Below are 18,773 nucleotides of genomic sequence, written 5' to 3'. Positions count from 1 at the left end.
TATAGTATGACTCGGGATAATGTGCTACGACTTGGAAAAAACTTCCATGACTATTCCTCAGTTGCATGCGTTTATTTCCCTGAGTGTCAGGACCAAGCCATATTATAGTGGGATTATAGTTGTGGTGTTTCTGCTCCAGACTGGAGCTAAATTCAGGCAGAGGGTTAGTTATAGTTGTAGTTATAGGTATAGTTATAGTTATCGGTGTTGTGGGACCAGGCCCTAAAAGGGAACAAGGGAAGATAATTTGATCAGATATCACTGAAACACACCTCTTGATTTTGTATTAATTTTCATTCAGACCCCTCACAGTATCACAGCAATATGGTGCTTTTTTTTTCTTTTGGTCATGGTGAAATTACAGCGTTTAATCTCTTACCATTTATAACATATGCAGCCTGGAACATAAGAGTCATAGTATATTCAAGTTTATATGTGATGAAATATAAGCTAAAACACTCACAGAGACAGTGTCATAACCGAAGACGCCATTGAGAGCTCCAGCTCCATAGGGCAGGTAGAAGGTTTGGGAAGTGTTCTGGAAGGTGGAGGACTGCTGAGGGTTAAACTGTGTTTGTGCAGCTGAGGAGAGAAATGCCAAAATGTGTTATAAATATCTCTTTTTCCTCATTGCACACACAGTATGTCTGTAAAACTCCCAGGCAGAGGTGGACAAAGTACCCAACTTCATGACTTACAAAATCCCACTGGTCAAATGTTACTCCGATACAAGTGAAAGTTGTCCAGTCAAATTTTTACTGAAATTAAAGTACTGAAGTACTTGCTTTTAAAAATATTTAAGTATTAAAAGTACATTTTCTGTCAATGCATTGGTGTACAACCCCGATTCCAAAAAAGTTGGGACAAAATACAAATTGTAAATAAAAACGGAATGCAATAATTTACAAATCTCAAAAACTGATATTGTATTCACAATAGAACATAGATAACATATCAAATGTCGAAAGTGAGACATTTTGAAATTTCATGCCAAATATTGGCTCATTTGAAATTTCATGACAGCAACACATCTCAAAAAAGTTGGGACAGGGGCAATAAGAGGCTGGAAAAGTTAAAGGTACAAAAAAGGAACAGCTGGAGGACCAAATTGCAACTCATTAGGTCAATTGGCAATAGGTCATTAACATGACTGGGTATAAAAAGAGCATCTTGGAGTGGCAGCGGCTCTCAGAAGTTAAGATGGGAAGAGGATCATCAATCCCCCTAATTCTGCGCCGACAAATAGTGGAGCAATATCAGAAAGGAGTTCGACAGTGTAAAATTGAAAAGAGTTTGAACATATCATCATCTACAGCGCATAATATTATCAAAAGATTCAGAGAATCTGGAAGAATCTCTGTGCGTAAGGGTCAAGGCCGGAAAACCATACTGGGTGCCTGTGATCTTCGGGCCCTTAGATGGCACTGCATCACATACAGGCATGCTTCTGTATTGGAAATCACAAAATGGGCTCAGGAATATTTCCAGAGAACATTATCTGTGAACACAATTCACCGTGCCATCCGCCGTTGCCAGCTAAAACTCTATAGTTCAAAGAAGAAGCCGTATCTAAACATGATCCAGAAGCCCAGACATCTTCTCTTGGCCAAGGCTCATTTAAAATGGACTGTGGCAAAGTGGAAAACTGTTCTGTGGTCAGATGAATCAAAATTTGAAGTTCTTTATGGAAATCAGGGACGCCGTGTCATTCGGACTAAAGAGGAGAAGGACGATCCAAGTTGTTATCAGCGCTCAGTTCAGAAGCCTGCATCTCTGATGGTATGGGGTTGCATTAGTGCGTGTGGCATGGGCATCTTACACATCTGGAAAGACACCATCAATGCTGAAAGGTATATCCAGGTTCTAGAACAACATATGGTCCCATCCAGACGACATCTCTTTCAGGGAAGACCTTGCATTTTCCAACATGACAATGCCAAACCATATACTGCATCAATTACAGCATCATGGCTGCATAGAAGAAGGGTCCGGGTACTGAACTGGCCAGCCTGCAGTCCAGATCTTTCACCCATAGAAAACATTTGGCGCATCATAAAACGGAAGATACGACAAAAAAGACCTAAGACAGTTGAGCAACTAGAATCCTACATTAGACAAGAATGGGTTAACATTCCTATCCCTAAACTTGAGCAACTTGTCTCCTCAGTCCCCAGACGTTTACAGACTGTTGTAAAGAGAAAAGGGGATGTCTCACAGTGGTAAACATGGCCTTGTCCCGACTTTTTTGAGATGTGTTGTTGTCATGAAATTTAAAATCTCCTAATTTTTCTCTTTAAATGATACATTTTCTCAGTTGAAACATTTGATATGTCATCTATGTTCTATTCTGAATAAAATATGGAATTTTGAAACTTCCACATCATTGCATTCCGTTTTTATTTACAATTTCTACTTTGTCCCAACTTTTTTGGAATCGGGGTTGTAATATTGCCACAATGCTTACAAAACCTAATGCCTCTGAAACAACCGACTGGGTTTACAAAACAAACGCATGCTGTGCCATCATGGTGTTTTAATGTTAAGCTAGCTAGTCAGTGAAACTCCACCAGACATGCTAGCAAACACTTTTCAAACTCGAAATCATATTGGGTAGCTAACGCTACTAGAAAAGAAAGATTTCTACATTCTGTTTATTTGGCAAGATTATGCTAAAACATATTTCTGACAGGACTTCAGCGAAGTTAATGTTATTCATCTTGGCATAACTCCGTTTTTACATGCTAACTAACAGTGTCCAAGTTAACTAGCTATGTGTTAACGTTAGTCGTGGACAAGGCTACGGCAACTTGGCGGGCAAATCCATAGAAAGTCATTTGACAAACCGGACTGCATAGCTATTGCAACGTTATCGCTAGCTCTAACAGCACAGACAACTTCGTTGCAAGTTTTCTCTTGGAATAAAACATTTACAGACCTCAGTGTGCTTCCGCAGGTTGGACGGCGAGTTTTTGTCGGCCGTGATGTGGTTCGTTTTAGGCAAACAAAGCAAATATTTAAAATTAAACAAATCTTTAATCCTTTCAGAAAACTGAAACATGGGTTCTAGGTATGGCCATGGGTGTGCGTGCATTCCCCAGAAGAACCACCTCCTTCCATTCTGCCATCAACTAATTGTGTTAAATCACAGTGCGGAGAAATCATTGAACTTGATTTTATCCAGTCTATGGACGTGACGTGACCCTAGTGATTACTGATAGCCTGTCTCAGTGCCACCTGTGGAAAAACCAATCACGTTTTAGAAAAGAAAAGAAAAAAATCCACTTTCAAAGCTGCTTCATAGTAACAAGTAACGAGGACCTTGATATAAATGTAGTGGAGTGAAAAGTACGATATTTGTCTTTCAAATGTAATCAAGTTAAAGTCATAAGTTTCCAGAAAAAATAATACTCAAGTGAAGTACAGATACTCAAAAAGTGTACTTAAGTACAGGACTCAAGAAATGTACTTCGTTACTGTCCACCCCTGCTTCCAGGTGCCATTGTTTCTAGTGTAGTAATGCAGCCCTGTGGTAGAGTGTATAGATATGAACTTACTGCATGCCTGAGTGCTGCAGTACACCGAGTTCACCCACAGATTGGAAGAGCCTGTGTCAAAGAGCACTTGGAAGGACTGGGGTGGTGTGCCGACACTGATCGCGCCAAAGTAGTATGACTAAAACACATGAGACTGATCAGATGAACGCTTTGGCTGGTTTAAGAAGTAAAATTGGGATTTGACTTACATCAGCATAGGTCAAGGAATTAATGGCAGAAGTGGCCAGGACCTCTGGGTGATATTTAAGGGCTGGATCAGTGTAGGGCAGATGGATGCCCTTCTCCCTCAGACGCTCTCTGATGGACTTACCCTTTATCAGGGGAACCCTGCACAGACAGACAAAGCCTTGGCTAAACACAATACAAAAAGCCAACACTATTCACAATTGTGGAGTGGCGTGTATAAATGAAAGAGTTGCGAGGGTCATCATCAAACGGTAAAGGCATAGAACTTACTTGAAGGCTTCCGCCGAGATGATGAAGCACGCCAAAAGGATGATGAGGCCCTTCATAGTGATTCTTGTTCTCCGTTTGCCCGAATGAACACACAGATCATTCGCACAACACAGGCTTTTTATACGCACACCAGCCGCATATCATTATGCATATAAACTCGTCTTTACCTGTGTCAGCACTTTTCTCTCTGATGGAAACACTCACCCTATGCCAGCCTTTCCTGATAAGACACATAAACAAGATTTGTACCAGTAAAGGGATGGAACCAAAACATAGAGGGAAAATACTAAAAAGAAATAAATCAAATGCATCCTAATTGGCTATGTGCATCCTTACTGTTTTTTTTTTTTCTAGTATAGTCTGTTTGAAAATCTCATCTCATCTCATCTCATCTCATCTCATTATCTCTAGCTGCTTTATCCTGTTCTACAGGGTTGCAGGCAAGCTGGAGCCTATCCCAGCAGACTACGGGCGAAAGGCGGGGTACACCCTGGACAAGTCGCCAGGTCATCACAGGGCTGACACATAGACACAGACAACCATTCACACTGACATTCACACCTACGGTCAATTTAGAGTCACCATTTAACCTAACCTGCATGTCTTTGGACTGTGGGGGAAACCGGAGCACCCGGAGGAAACCCACGCGGACACGGGGAGAACATGCAAACTCCGCACAGAAAGGCCCTTGTCAGCCACGGGGCTCGAACCCGGACCTTCTTGCTGTGAGGCAACGGCACTAACCACTACACCACCGTGCCGCCCTCTTTGAAAATGTAATCAAAAATCTAAATATTTTACGTAAGTATAATATATAATATTTCCAGTAAGTATTACCATTTATAAAGTAAGGAATAAACCATTTTACGGTGGGCTGTTTCAGGAAATTAATCAATCAGTGAGATGTATCCCGACACAAAGCAGAGAAGAAGAAACCTTTATTTGTCACATGCACACTCAAGCACAGTGAAATTCATCCTCTGCATTTAACCCATCTGAAACAGTGAACACACGCACACACTCAGAGCAGTGGGCAGCCACACACAGTGCCCAGGGAGCAGTCAGAGGTCAGGTGCCTTGCTCAAGGGCACTTCAGCCCAAGGCCGCCCCACGTCAACCTAACTGCATGTCTTTGGACTGTGGGGGAAACCGGAGCACCCGGAGGAAACCCACACAGACACGGGGAGAACATGCAAACTCCACACAGAAAGGCCCCTGTCAGCCACTGGGCTTGAACTCAAAACCTTCTTGCTATGAGGCAACAGTACTAACCACTACACCACCGTTCCGCCCTGATACTATCCCGAAGTTTATCATGCAATGTACAACATTGTGTTCTGAAGTGTTTCATTTCACTTTTATCACAGTACTTTGCTAATGATTACAATTTTTTGAGAAAATTATGTATGAACAGCATGTTGTACTTTTTAACCATTTATAGGTACATTAAAGATAGACTGCCTTTCAGATTTTTCAAGTGTAGGTCATAAAAAGAATTTTCCCTGACAGCCAATTATTTTTGTTTAGTGGACTGAAAGCTACTGAATTCAAATCACAGACTTCCAATTTTATTAGTTTTTTAAAAATAGAACAATTAATGAATTTCGAGCCACGTGGCCTAAAATTCTCCGTCATATGTTCCTTCTTCACCAAGATCCAATTCAAGATAGTATGTCATGCATCACATGGTGGGCTTTCCCCATTTGCACAAGGCATTGTGGGATACAAATTTGAAACAGGAGAGGAAAATGGCGGACGCGAATGAAACATGAAAGACCGACTACAGTAACGGAAAGAGAGAAGAAACGATGTTATGTTATATACGAAGGAAAGGAAACACAGGACCAAACTAATAAATATCGGTGGTCAGCGAGCACCTCGGTGTGATCAGCTGTTCGTTTAGCGACAGAATGATGGAACTATCAGTGCACGGTCAAAGGTAAACCTGTAGATGGCAGTAATGCAACATTGTGGATGCCAGCTGCTATAAAACCCAAAAGAAGAAGGAAAAGAAGAAGAAGGTAAACCTGCACATGCGCATACGAACTTCCTCTGTCTGCCCCTCAAATTAAATTAAATAACTTCCCAGCCACAAAATGGCCTGGTGTTTTTTTTTGTTTGTTTTTTTAGATATTGCAGAAATAAACATATATCACAATGACCAAATTTCAGAGGGAACTAAATTTCACAGATTTTATGAAAGTGAAAGGCCGTCTAGCTTTAATGATGTGGAACATGTGCGAGACAGGCTAGTTCATAGTTCATAACACAGTGTACGAGTATAGAGTAAAGAGTGGTACAAGAAAGTGCCATGCCACCAGGTCGAGAAAGGGAAATAATTTATATATATATATATATATATATATATATATAAAGATTATTTATTTATTTTATAACATTTGTACAGCCCCAATTCCAAAAAAGTTGGGACAAAGTACAAATTGCAAATAAAAACGGAATGCAATGATGTGGAAGTTTCAAAATTCCATATTTTATTCAGAATAGAACATAGATGACATATCAAATGTTTAAATTGAGAAAATGTATCATTTAAAGATTAAAATTAGGGATAGGAATGTTAACCCATTCTTGTCTAATGTAGGATTCTGGTTGCTCAACTGTCTTAGGTCTTTTTTGTCGTATCTTCCGTTTTATGATGCGCCAAATGTTTTCTATGGGTGAAAGATCTGGACTGCAGGCTGGCCAGTTCAGTACCCGGACCCTTCTTCTACGCAGCCATGATGCTGTAATTGATGCAGTATGTGGTTTGGCATTGTCATGTTGGAAAATGCAAAGTCTTCCCTGAAAGAGACATCGTCTGGATGGGAGCATATGTTGCTCTAGAACCTGGATATACCTTTCCGCATTGATGGTGTCTTTCCAGATGTGTAAGCTGCCCATGCCACACGCACTAATGCAACCCCATACCATCAGAGATGCAGGCTTCTGAACTGAGCGCTGATAACAACTTGGGTCGTCCTTCTCCTCTTTAGTCCGAATGACACGGCGTCCCTGATTTCCATAAAGAACTTCAAATTTTGATTCGTCTGACCACAGAACAGTTTTCCACTTTGCCACAGTCCATTTTAAATGAGCCTTGGCCCAGAGAAGACGTCTGCGCTTCTGGATCGTGTTTAGATATGGCTTCTTCTTTGAACTGTAGAGTTTTAGCTGGCAACGGCGGATGGCACGGTGAATTGTGTTCACAGATAACGTTCTCTGGAAATATTCCTGAGCCCATTTTGTGATTTCCAATACAGAAGCATGCCTGTATGTGATGCAGTGCCATCTAAGGGCCCGAAGATCACGGGCACCCAGTATGGTTTTCCGGCCTTGACCCTTACGCACAGAGATTCTTCCAGATTCTCTGAATCTTTTGATGATATTATGCACTGTAGATGATGATATGTTCAAACTCTTTGCAATTTTACACTGTCGAACTCCTTTCTGATATTGCCCCACTATTTGTCGGCGCAGAATTAGGGGGATTGGTGATCCTCTTCCCATCTTTACTTCTGAGAGCCGCTGCCACTCCAAAATGCTCTTTTTATACCCAGTCATGTTAATGACCTATTGCCAATTGACCTAATGATTTGCAATTTGGTCCTCCAGCTGTTCCTTTTTTGTACCTTTAACTTTTCCAGCCTCTTATTGCCCCTGTCCCAACTTTTTTGAGATATGTTCATCTCATCTCATTATCTCTAGTCACTTTATCCTGTTCTACAGGGTCGCAGGCAAGCTGGAGCCTATCCCAGCTGACTACAGGCGAAAGGCGGGGTACACCCTGGACAAGTCGCCAGGTCATCGCAGGGCTGACACATAGACACAGACAACCATTCACACTCACATTCACACCTACGGTCAATTTAGAGTCACCAGTTAACCTAACCTGCATGTCTTTGGACTGTGGGGGAAACCGGAGCACCCGGAGGAAACCCACGCAGACACGGGGAGAACATGCAAACGCCGCTCAGAAAGGCCCTCGCCGGCCACGGGGCTTGAACCCGGACCTTCTTGCTGTGAGGCGACAGCGCTAACCACTACACCACCGTGCCGCCAATATTTGGCATGAAATTTCAAAATGTCTCACTTTCGACATTTGATATGTTGTCGATATTCTATTGTGAATACAATATCAGTTTTTGAGATTTGTAAATTATTGCATTCCGTTTTTATTTACAATTTGTTCTTTGTCTCAACTTTTTTGGAATCGGGGTTGTATAACATGGACCCAGCGTTTCCCAAAGCGAGGCCATTTTAAAAACTTATTTTAATCTTCCATATCTCTGTGGGAAATAATTATATGTTAATCTTTCCTATGATTCCATAAGGGCTTTATCAAGGTCACTGCTATTGCTGTATCATTCCTTAAATATTTTGCCAAAAGGAAAATATTCATTCTCTTATCATCAGCTTCAAGGAAAATTCTTGCTGTTATCAGAAACAATACAGTCCTATAAAAAGCCCAAGGTTACTGTTGTTTATTTACATTTCTAGTTTTTAACAGGTACTAATAATGTTACTGTAACAGCACAGTTGTACAACAATTAAAAAAAAATCAGTGGTGACTCGTCCATAGTGGTTGGTGTCCCCTGTATAAATATCAACTATTCAGATACTAAATTGTTCATTTTTTCATTCACATATCCATACATTTTAAATTTTATTGAAATAATAATGATAATGCCCTCTTGGGCGGCACGGTGGTGTAGTGGTTAGTGCTGTCGCCTCACAGAAAGAAGGTCCGGGTTCGAGCCCCATGGCCAGCGAGGGCCTTTCTGTGCGGAGTTTGCATATTCTTCCCGTGTCCGCGTGGGTTTCCTCCGGGTGCTCCGGTTTCCCCCACAGTCCAAAGACATGCAGGTTAGGTTAACTGGTGACTCTAAACTGACCGTAGGTGTGAATGTGAGTGTGAATGGTTGTCTGTGTCTATGTGTCAGCCCTGTGATGACCTGGCGACTTGTCCAGGGTGTACCCCGCCTTTCGCCTGTAGTCAGCTGGGATAGGCTCCAGCTTGCCTGCGACCCTGTAGAACAGGATAAAGCGGCTAGAGATAATGAGATGAGATGACCTCTTCTGAGTGATCATGCATGCTCACTGCATGCTGAGTTACCGGTATTTTTGCACCTAGTGGCTAAAAATAGGAGCTGCAAAAAGTCCTTATTGTGGCAGGAATCATGCTGCACCATGCTTAGGAGCGAAGCAGCGGACAGGACGGTTACCTGATTTGACAAAAGGCAAAGTATACACCTACTGGTTACTTTATTAGGAACACCCATCCACTTGCTGTTTTATTAAATTATCTAATCAGCCAATCCCTTGACATAAAATCATGCGGATACAATTCAAGAGATTCAGTTAATGTTCACTTCAAACATCAGATTGGGAAAAATTGTGATCTGAGAGTCTGACTTTCTTTCACTGTGGCATGGGCAGTGGTCGAGTTGTAAAATCAAACCAGGGGGAATGGTGAAATTTTTAGTCACGTGTCGACCTATTGGTCGGGCCGTTGGTGGGAAACTGGTTTGCTTTTAGGAGGGTTTGCACACAACGTAGGTCTGTGGACCTTGTTCATTTACCAGACATTACAGTATTTTGTGCTGATAAAGTGTGTAGTGCACACTGTGTACCATTTTTACTGTTGTAAAAAACATAATACACTGGTATTTTACTGTAAAACATGCACAGTGTGGATGTCATGTGTCATATTTAGTCAGTCTCCTGGCTGACATACCTACCACATTCTCCATATTAGGGTGAAATGCAGATGACAAATTTGAAGTGTAACTTCATAGTCATGGTAGGCTTCTTTTAAGTCGTTTTGTAAATAATTTATTAAAACCTCAGCAGGCAATGTAAATGAGCAACTGAATCTTTTCATATCAAGTCAGTAGAATTTTTATTCAAAGCTGAACATTGGGAACATTGAGTTAAATACAGAGGTAGGTAGGGAACCAATAAGCTAAAACAAGCAACAGTAAATTGTAAATCAGACTAAACTTCCTAAAAGATGTTTGAGGCATTATGCATTTTTTTGTTTTTTCCTTTTTGTTATTATTGTGTTTATTCTTATGAGTATTGCAAATTATACATGTCCATACCGGTTATTATTTTACTGGAAAGAAAAGAAAAGTACTTATAATGTTATTTCTGATTTATTTATTATCTGAACGAGGATTTGAGCTTTGAAAAATGACCGGATTCTTCCTGTAACGTTGATTCCCGCTGTTATCTAGGTCACGTGACACCTTAACGTTGACGGTTACCAAGGAGCTGCCTTGGATACTTTGATACTTTGCTTCGATACATACCAGCACTTTGATACATACTGGATACAAGCTAGCAAAATGAGTTAAAAGCAGGCATCTTTGGAAAGTTTCTTTGGAAAGGGGAAAAGGCCCATTGAGGAGACAGAAGAAGAGCCTATGACGAAGAAAAAGAAAGCTGCATTTTAGCAGACACTTTGTCGAGTCCTACACCAATCCTGCTCTGCCTTACATGTTGTGACCGGCTCTCTAATGAGGCAATGAAGCCTTCAAAACTGCTAGTGTCGTTTATTTTAGCCTTCCTGTCTTGAATAACACTTTTTGTTGCCTGAAGAATAACAAACGAACATCCAGGCTGATTAAATTAATGGCCTTATACAAGAAATCAAAGCTAACATGAACCTGAGTAAGCTATCGATAGCTGGCTAGACTCCAAACTAACATTCATTATGATAGCTGTGTTGTTCTCCGCCGCCCACAAATTAGGCTCCATATCGGTAACTTTACAGCATGATAGTGGGCTCACAGAAAGTGTGACTGATATTCGTAACTCTTGACTTACCTCCTGAAATGTTTTTTTCTTGCGATCTTAAATCCAAACTTGCTTAGGTCTTGCTGTCCACTCCGCTTGGCCATGATGCTGCAATCCGCTGCTGTCACTGACGCTGAATGAAATAAAAAATAACGGAACCCCAACTGAATGTCACCTCCTCAAACACTTCGCTTGTGCGTGCCCTCTCTCGCGGTAGCTTATTGTATGCTCAGTTTCAGCAAAGCTACGTGGAATGGCATTTCTAATTCCAATGTTAAATAGAAGTAATGTCCACATTTATTGATAAAATTGCTCAAGGGAAGGGAGGGGGGATGCCTGTTTTAGAGGGGGGATGATTTTGACCATTTTTTATTCCACGGGGGATGGCATCCCCCCCATCCCCCCTCAACTTGAGTACAGGGCATGGGTGTTGGTTTGAGCCAGATGGACTGGTTTGAGTATTTCAGAAACTGCTCCTGATCTCCTGGGGTTTTCACACACAACAGTCTCTAGAGTTTATACAGAATGGTGCAAAAAAACAAAAAACATTGCGTGAGCGACAGTTCTGTGGATGGAAACAAACGCCTTGTCAATTAGAGAGGTCAGAGGAAACTGGCCAGATTGGTTCGAGCTGCCAGGAAGGATATAGTAACTCATATAATCACTCTTTACAACCGTGGTGAGCAGAAAAGCATCTCATCATTCAACAGCAGAAGCCCACATTGGGTTCCAGTCCTGCAGCCAAGAACAGGGATCTTAGACTCAAGAATCAGTTCTTATTAAAGTGGCCGGTGAGTGTAAGTGCAGACAGTGTGTTTATGATAAACAGAACTGTGTATGTGAAGATGGGGAGATATCCATACAGAAGAAGTACATGTGAAAAAAGGCTGAGAAAAACAAAAAAAAAGTCTTCTTTTCCCAATGCCCAAATTGTTCAGGGAAGTGTCAGGTCATTTATGCTGTTTTGGAGATGTAGGTGGTGTGGGGAATTTTGCTCAAACCTGTAAACCCTGCATAATGAGGTTACTTTGAGCACAGCCGAACAAAGGTTACTCTAAAAGTACACAAACTGAGCTGCTAGACTGTATGCTGTATGACTTTATATTCTCAAATTTCATCTGCCTAGCACAGCGTTCCTCTAAGAATTTCTGACGCTCATCTTTATGTAATGCCATTGGTGATTATAGAAATGACAACGAGGGACAAGGATGAAGGATCATGTGACGCTGTAATCTTATATTCGTCTTACTCGAATGTTAATAGGCTGAGAAAATGAAGTCTGCATCTTCCAGACCACCTTCATGCACAGTAATTAACAGTTATTCCATGAAATCAAGTTATACATGAGCCAATAGCCGAGTTGTCTATAAGCCATGTACGACCAGATTGAGTGGAATAACTGTTTTATTCTATCCACATTCACTGGATTTTGAGAAACAGAGCATTTTTATTTTAATTTTTTGCAAATTCAATAAGTAAAATCTTTGTACAGAAGGTCGGACAAAATAATTTCCGCTTAGAATGTAAACAAACCAGCGAAATGACAGTAGCGATTTGTGAAAAATGCTTTAATAATAATTCTTGAAAAATAAAAAACAATATGTTTTTCCATCAAATACTTTTATGCCATATTTTGTTGCTTTTTGGGGGGGGGGTTGTTTTCAAGTATAGTTTTTAATTTGTCCCCGGTTGGTTCAGTAAAAACACTCCGCCATTTTGTTTTTCTCTGCTCACGGTATATGAGCTGATATCCTAGTTGTAGAGTAGGCAACCACAGTGCTCGATTGCTCATATCCAGTGAATGTGGATATAATAATTCCTTTTATTCTTGATTATTTTCAGAGCAGTCAAATCAATAATGTGGCAATGTTTCTGTAAGACTTTGCTGTAACTCAGAACTCAACAGCATTTAGTAAGATACGAACATGGAAATATTTGGTTTTCTTTGCTCTGAGGTTATGTTTTTCACAAAACCTTTGGAGATAATTAAAGGCTTTTATTATCTCCATGAACTTTGTTGAAGGAGGTCATGTTTTCACCTCCGTTTGTTTGTTCCCAACATAACTCAAAAAGTAGTGAATGGATTTTGATGAAATTTTGAAAAAAGGTGGGTCATGGGCCAAGGAACAATTGGTTAGATTTTGATGCAAATCTGGATATGTATGTGGATCCAGAATTTTTTTTTTGTCTGTTCCCAACATAACTCAAAAAGTACTGAACGGATTTTGATGAAATTTGATGTGCAGCTTTAGTATATCCTTAATTCGAGTGATTTGATTTTGATGTTGATATGTGGCTTGGCAGAGGTATGCACTCTGGCACGTGTCCTTCTAGTATCAATCAGAAATTCCTCTCAGTGGGTAGGAGAAATATTAGCAACCCTGTATTTCTCTTGGAAGTTTGCCATTCATGGTTTTTTGACTTTAAAGGTCATTTTCAAGATGATTTTGGATCAGCTTGTAGAGATCAACCTGCCAAACAGATCTGGACCAGGATACGGAACCTGTGATTTTTAGGTCAGAGCTCAGCCAGATTTGCTCGAGATGAAACAACAACTAAAAAGATGTTGTCGAGCTATATCCAGGTCAGTGGAGTTGATATCCAAGTGAAAAGATGAATTGCCAAATCTAGTATGTGTTTGATTAACCCTTTATATTACACATGCTTTTACATACAGTCAGAACTAGAGATTGGAAGATTTGCTTTGTCATTTGCTTTAATTGAAAGATTGTGTAACAACACCTGAAGTGGGGAGACATTTTTAAATATGCATTCTTAATAAATATATGTTATTTACCAGCTGGGAGGTCCGTATCGTGAAATACCGTGACCAAGGTCTTGAAAGTACTGAGTGAGGCCCTCTGGGCCGAGGTCAGTATTCAAGGCCGAGGTCACGGTATTTCACCATCTGGACTGACCTTAAGCTGGTAAATAATATATTTATTTTCTTCTTGACCAAATTCTAACAGAAAACGAGAGCACCCGAAAGGGAAAACCGAGCCGAGCTGGCATTTTGAATCCTCATTCACAGCTGTAATGCAAATGGCTTCCTCCTCGGTATACAAGTGCACTTCCATGGCAGGAAAAAATCTACATTTTGCTGCCTATGTAGTCCCCTATTTATACAAATAGGAGTCATTCAGGATTCAGCCATGTTTTTGCTTGGCGTTAGCAACAGTTACAGGTTTTTAGCTTTCTCCTGAAATGTTTTTGGAAAACAACCGATGAAACAGTGGATGATTTTAGATTACTTTCTGCCAGAGCTGAGGTTTTGTAATTTTTTTTATGTTTTAAACTACAACCCCGATTCCAAAAAAGTTGGGACAAAGTACAAATTGTAAATAAAAACGGAATGCAATGATGTGGAAGTTTCAAAATTCCATATTTTATTCAGAATAGAACATAGATGACATATCAAATGTTTCAACTGAGAAAATGTATCATTTAAAGAGAAAAATGAGGTGATTTTAAATTTCATGACAACAACACATCTCAAAAAAGTTGAGACAAGGCCATGTTTACCACTGTGAGACATCCCCTTTTCTCTTTACAACAGTCTGTAAACGTCTGGGGACTGAGGAGACAAGTTGCTCAAGTTTAGGGATAGGAATGTTAACCCATTCTTGTCTAATGTAGGATTCTAGTTGCTCAACTGTCTTAGGTCTTTTTTGTCGTATCTTCCGTTTTATGATGCGCCAAATGTTTTCTATGGGTGAAAGGTCTGGACTGCAGGCTGGCCTGTTCAGTACCTGGACCCTTCTTCTACGCAGCCATGATGCTGTAATTGATGCAGTATGTGGTTTGGCATTGTCATGTTGGAAAATGCAAGGTCTTCCCTGAAAGAGACGTCGTCTGGATGGGAGCATATGTTGCTCTAGAACCTGGATATACCTGTCAGCATTGATAGTGTCTTTCCAGATGTTTAAGCTGCCCATGCCACACGCACTAATGCAACCCCATACCATCAGAGATGCAGGCGTCTGAACTGAGCGCTGATAACAACTTGGGTTGTCCTTCTCCTCTTTAGTCCAAATGACACGGCGTCCCTGATTTCCATAAAGAACTTCAAATTTTGATTCGTCTGACCACAGAACAGTTTTCCACTTTGCCACAATCCATTTTAAATGAGCCTTGGCCCAGAGACGACGTCTGCACTTCTGGATCATGTTTAGATACGGCTTCTTCTTTGAACTATAGAGTTTTAGCTGGCAACGGCGGATGGCACAGTGAATTGTGTTCACAGATAATGTTCTCTGGAAATATTCCTGAGCCCATTTTGTGATTTCCAATAGAGAAGCATGCCTGTATGTGATGCAGTGCCGTCTAAGGGCCCGAAGATCACGGGCACCCAGTATGGTTTTCCGGCCTTGACCCTTACGCACAGAGATTCTTCCAGATTCTCTGAATCTTTTGATGATATTATGCACTGTAGATGATGATATGTTCAAACTCTTTGTAATTTTACACTGTCGAACTCCTTTCTGATATTGCTCCACTATTTGTCGGCGCAGAATTAGGGGGATTGGTGATCCTCTTCCCATCTTTACTTCTGAGAGCCGCTGCCACTCCAAGATGCTCTTTTTATACCCAGTCATGTTAATGACCTATTGCCAATTGACCTAATGAGTTGCAATTTGGTCCTCCAGCTGTTCCTTTTTTGTACCTTTAACTTTTCCAGCCTGTTATTGCTCCTGTCCCAACTTTTTTGAGATGTGTTGCTGTCATGAAATTTCAAATGAGCCAATATTTGGCATGAAATTTCAAAATGTCTCACTTTTGACATTTGATATGTTGTCTATGTTCTACTGTGAATACAATATCAGTTTTTGAGATTTGTAAATTATTGCATTCCATTTTTATTTACAACTTGTACTTTGTCCCAACTTTTTTGGAATCGGGGTTGTAATTGAGGAATAATTTATGTTGGTTTTGTCTTAAATGTGCAACATTATATCTTTTCAATATTTTATATGATCAACTTCTTACATCTATTTTAAATAAAAATTATTATCCAGGATTCAGCCAAGTTTTTGCTCAGCGTTAGCAACAGTTAGAGGTTTTTAGCTTTCTCCTGCAATGTTTTCTTTTATTTTGTCTTCCACAGGGTAGTAAAACTCGCTTTCGCTGTGAAGACTGTCATTATCACTATCCATGATGTAAAATTAATGCTATTCTCCTGAGAAATGTGAAAATAAATGTTGACAAAAATTGCTACCATGTTTCTTGTTGTTGTGAATGAGCGAGTCGCCAGAGGTCCATAACCAGGGTCCGTAACTACGATACGGACCCGCTCGCCAGCCAATCAGAGTGCGGGTGTTAGGCTATGTGACAATCTTGGCCTCTAGAGGCCGCTATTGTATCTTTGACATGTCATGTTTGTTTTGATAGCTAGGTGGTTTGTGTTTATTTTGACAGCCATGTGCTTCTCTGTTTTGATGGTCATGTGCCTTGTTAACTGTCCCGCCCATTCTTAATTGCCTGGTCATGTGTTCAATTACTTTGGGTATTTATACTACCCCATTTTGTGTTTCTTGTCACTGAGTCTTTGTGCTGTTTTATGGTGAGTCACTGTTGGACTGTGTGCCTTTGCCTGTTGACTTTTTCTTTTTGGTATATTGCTCTTTTGGGACATTTTGACTATTTTTTGTTACTTGGAACTTTGCCATTTTTGTATCTTCTGAGCATTTGGATTTTTGCTTTCTCTCCCTTGGTTTTGGATTTTTGAACTCTTGGAACTTTTGGATTTTTTTTTCTTGTATCTCCTGTTTGCTTGGATTTACCTTTGAGGATTTGTTTTATCTCAAGCTGTGGATTTTTCTGGACTTCTGAGCTTGGGCAAATAAACTCTATTGAACTTTAGCTTTGATCTCACTCCTCTGCACTTGAGTCGTTCCTCTGCTTAGCCTAGTGGGTGTTTGCTGGGTTTCTACACCAGCGACCCGGGTTCAATTCCCAGCACAACCTAACAGAAAGACTCAGTCCTGACTGACTCAGCAGAGGCTTCTTCAGCTGTCTACCCAACAGAATTTCAGAAGATAATGGCTGCTTTAACAAGCTTTGGAGCTACCATGGACAAGCACTTGTAAGCCAACAAGAGACCCTTGCTCGCCACGATGCACTGCTCCAGCAAATTGGGAATGCCCTTGCACGGCTGACTCCTCTGACCCCATCTCCTGATCCGCCCTCTGCTCCTGCTCCACCATCTGCTCCAGTGCCTCCTGTTACACTCCCGCCTTCACCTCATGAACCCCGCCTTTCTGCACCACAGAGGTATGACGGCAAGCACGGTGAGTGCCGGGAGTTCCTTACCCTACTTCAGCCTACCACCTACACTACTGACTGCAGCAAGATTGCATATGTGATAACATTGTTAGCTGATAAGGCACGACCTTGGGCAACAGCCATCTGACAGGGATCCGAGTGTTCCGAGTTCAAGAGGTTTACGGAGGAGATGCTTTGTGTTTTCGATCAGTCGGACATCAGCAAAGATGCAGCCAGGAAGCTCATGTCCATCAGGCAGGGAGGAAGTGTCGCAGACTACGCCATCTCGTTCTGGATGCTCGCAGCAGTCAGTCGATGGAATGAGACTGTCCTAGCTTCAGCTTTCCACCATGGTCTGTCTGACTCCATCAAAGACAGTCTGGCCTCGATAGCTTGCCCAAGTGACCTTGAAACTCTGTTCTCACATGCCATTCGCCTTGATAACAGGATTAGAGAGTGTAGCCAAGACCTGAGCTTCCCTTACCTCACTGCTTCAACCTGGAGTCCGTCCACCTCCTCCAGTGTTCGTCCGGAGCCCATGCAAGTTGGCCGTACTTGTCTCTCCGCATCTGAGAGGGAGCGCAGAAGGAGGGACAAGTGCTGCATCTACTGTGGCAAGCCTGGCCATTTCCGAGCATCATGTCCCGAGCTCTTGGGGAAAAGGACCGTCCCGTCCAGCCGAGGGAGGGTTGTGATGGGGACTACCCTCTCTCCCAAACTTCCTGGCCAAGGAGTCTACATCCCTGTCTCCATCTCCTGGGGTGAGTCCGTCCACTCTTGCCAAGCATTGTTAGACTCCGGGGCTGCTGGAAATTTTATGGATGTTCACTTTGCCCGAAGAATCAATGTCCCTACTGTACCCCTTGAAGCTCCGTTGTCTGTGTCTGCTCTGGATGGCCAAGCTTTAGGTGATGGTAGAGTCATCCAAGTAACTTCTCCAGTTCTTCTCCAGTCTCAAGGTCACAGAGAAGAAATATCCCTGCACCTGATTCATTCACCAGAGTTCCCAGTGATTCTAGGCTTTCCTTGGCTCACCTGCCACAACCCTCGCATAGACTGGGCAACAAGCCAGGTTGTGGAATGGGGCCCTACATGCCATGCCTCTTGTCTGCTCTCTAGTTCTTCTGTGTCTCCTGCCAAGCCCCCTGATCTCACCGAGTTATCTCAAGTTCCCACAGAGTACTGGGATTTGAAGGAGGTTTTTAGCAAGAGTAGGGCCGCCACTCTTCCTCCTCACCGTGCCTATGACTGTGCCATAGACTTGCTCCCCGGTGCTACCCCTCCTCGGGGCAGGCTGTTCTCCCTCTCTCAGCCAGAATGCAAGGCCATGGATGAATACATCAAGGATGCCCTGGCCTCTGGATTCATCCGCCCCTCCACCTCACCTGCTGGTGCCGGCTTCTTCTTTGTCGGCAAGAAGGATGGGGGATTGCGACCATGTATTGACTACAGGGGCCTGAATAAGATCACAGTATGCAACCACTATCCCCTTCTGCTGATGTCCACAGCATTCGACCTGCTCCAAGGTGCTACAGTCTTCACTAAGTTGGACTTACGGAATGCATACCACCTCATTCGTATCTGTCAGTGAGACGAATGGAAGACTGCCTTTAACACCCCATCGGGACACTATGAGTACCAAGTGATGCCCTTTGGACTTACCAACACACCAGCAGTCTTTTAGGCCCTTATCAATGACGTCCT

At 41.8% G+C, this 18,773-nt stretch overlaps 1 protein-coding gene and 1 pseudogene across 1 annotated transcript in view; one reads left to right on the top strand and one right to left on the bottom strand.

Annotated features, from left to right (window-relative positions):
• mapk8ip2 (mitogen-activated protein kinase 8 interacting protein 2) overlaps window positions 1-18,773 on the top strand; it is a 186,397-nt gene that overhangs the window by 74,369 nt on the left and 93,255 nt on the right. The window lies entirely within an intron of this gene.
• Window positions 1-18,773, bottom strand: part of LOC132887334 (uncharacterized) — a 52,918-nt pseudogene that overhangs the window by 14,186 nt on the left and 19,959 nt on the right.

This window comes from Neoarius graeffei, chromosome 6 (genome assembly GCF_027579695.1).
Source record: "Neoarius graeffei isolate fNeoGra1 chromosome 6, fNeoGra1.pri, whole genome shotgun sequence".
NCBI lineage: Eukaryota > Metazoa > Chordata > Actinopteri > Siluriformes > Ariidae > Neoarius > Neoarius graeffei.
The sequence above is the reverse complement of the archived record's forward strand: the minus strand, read 5'-3'. Positions and strand labels throughout refer to the sequence as shown.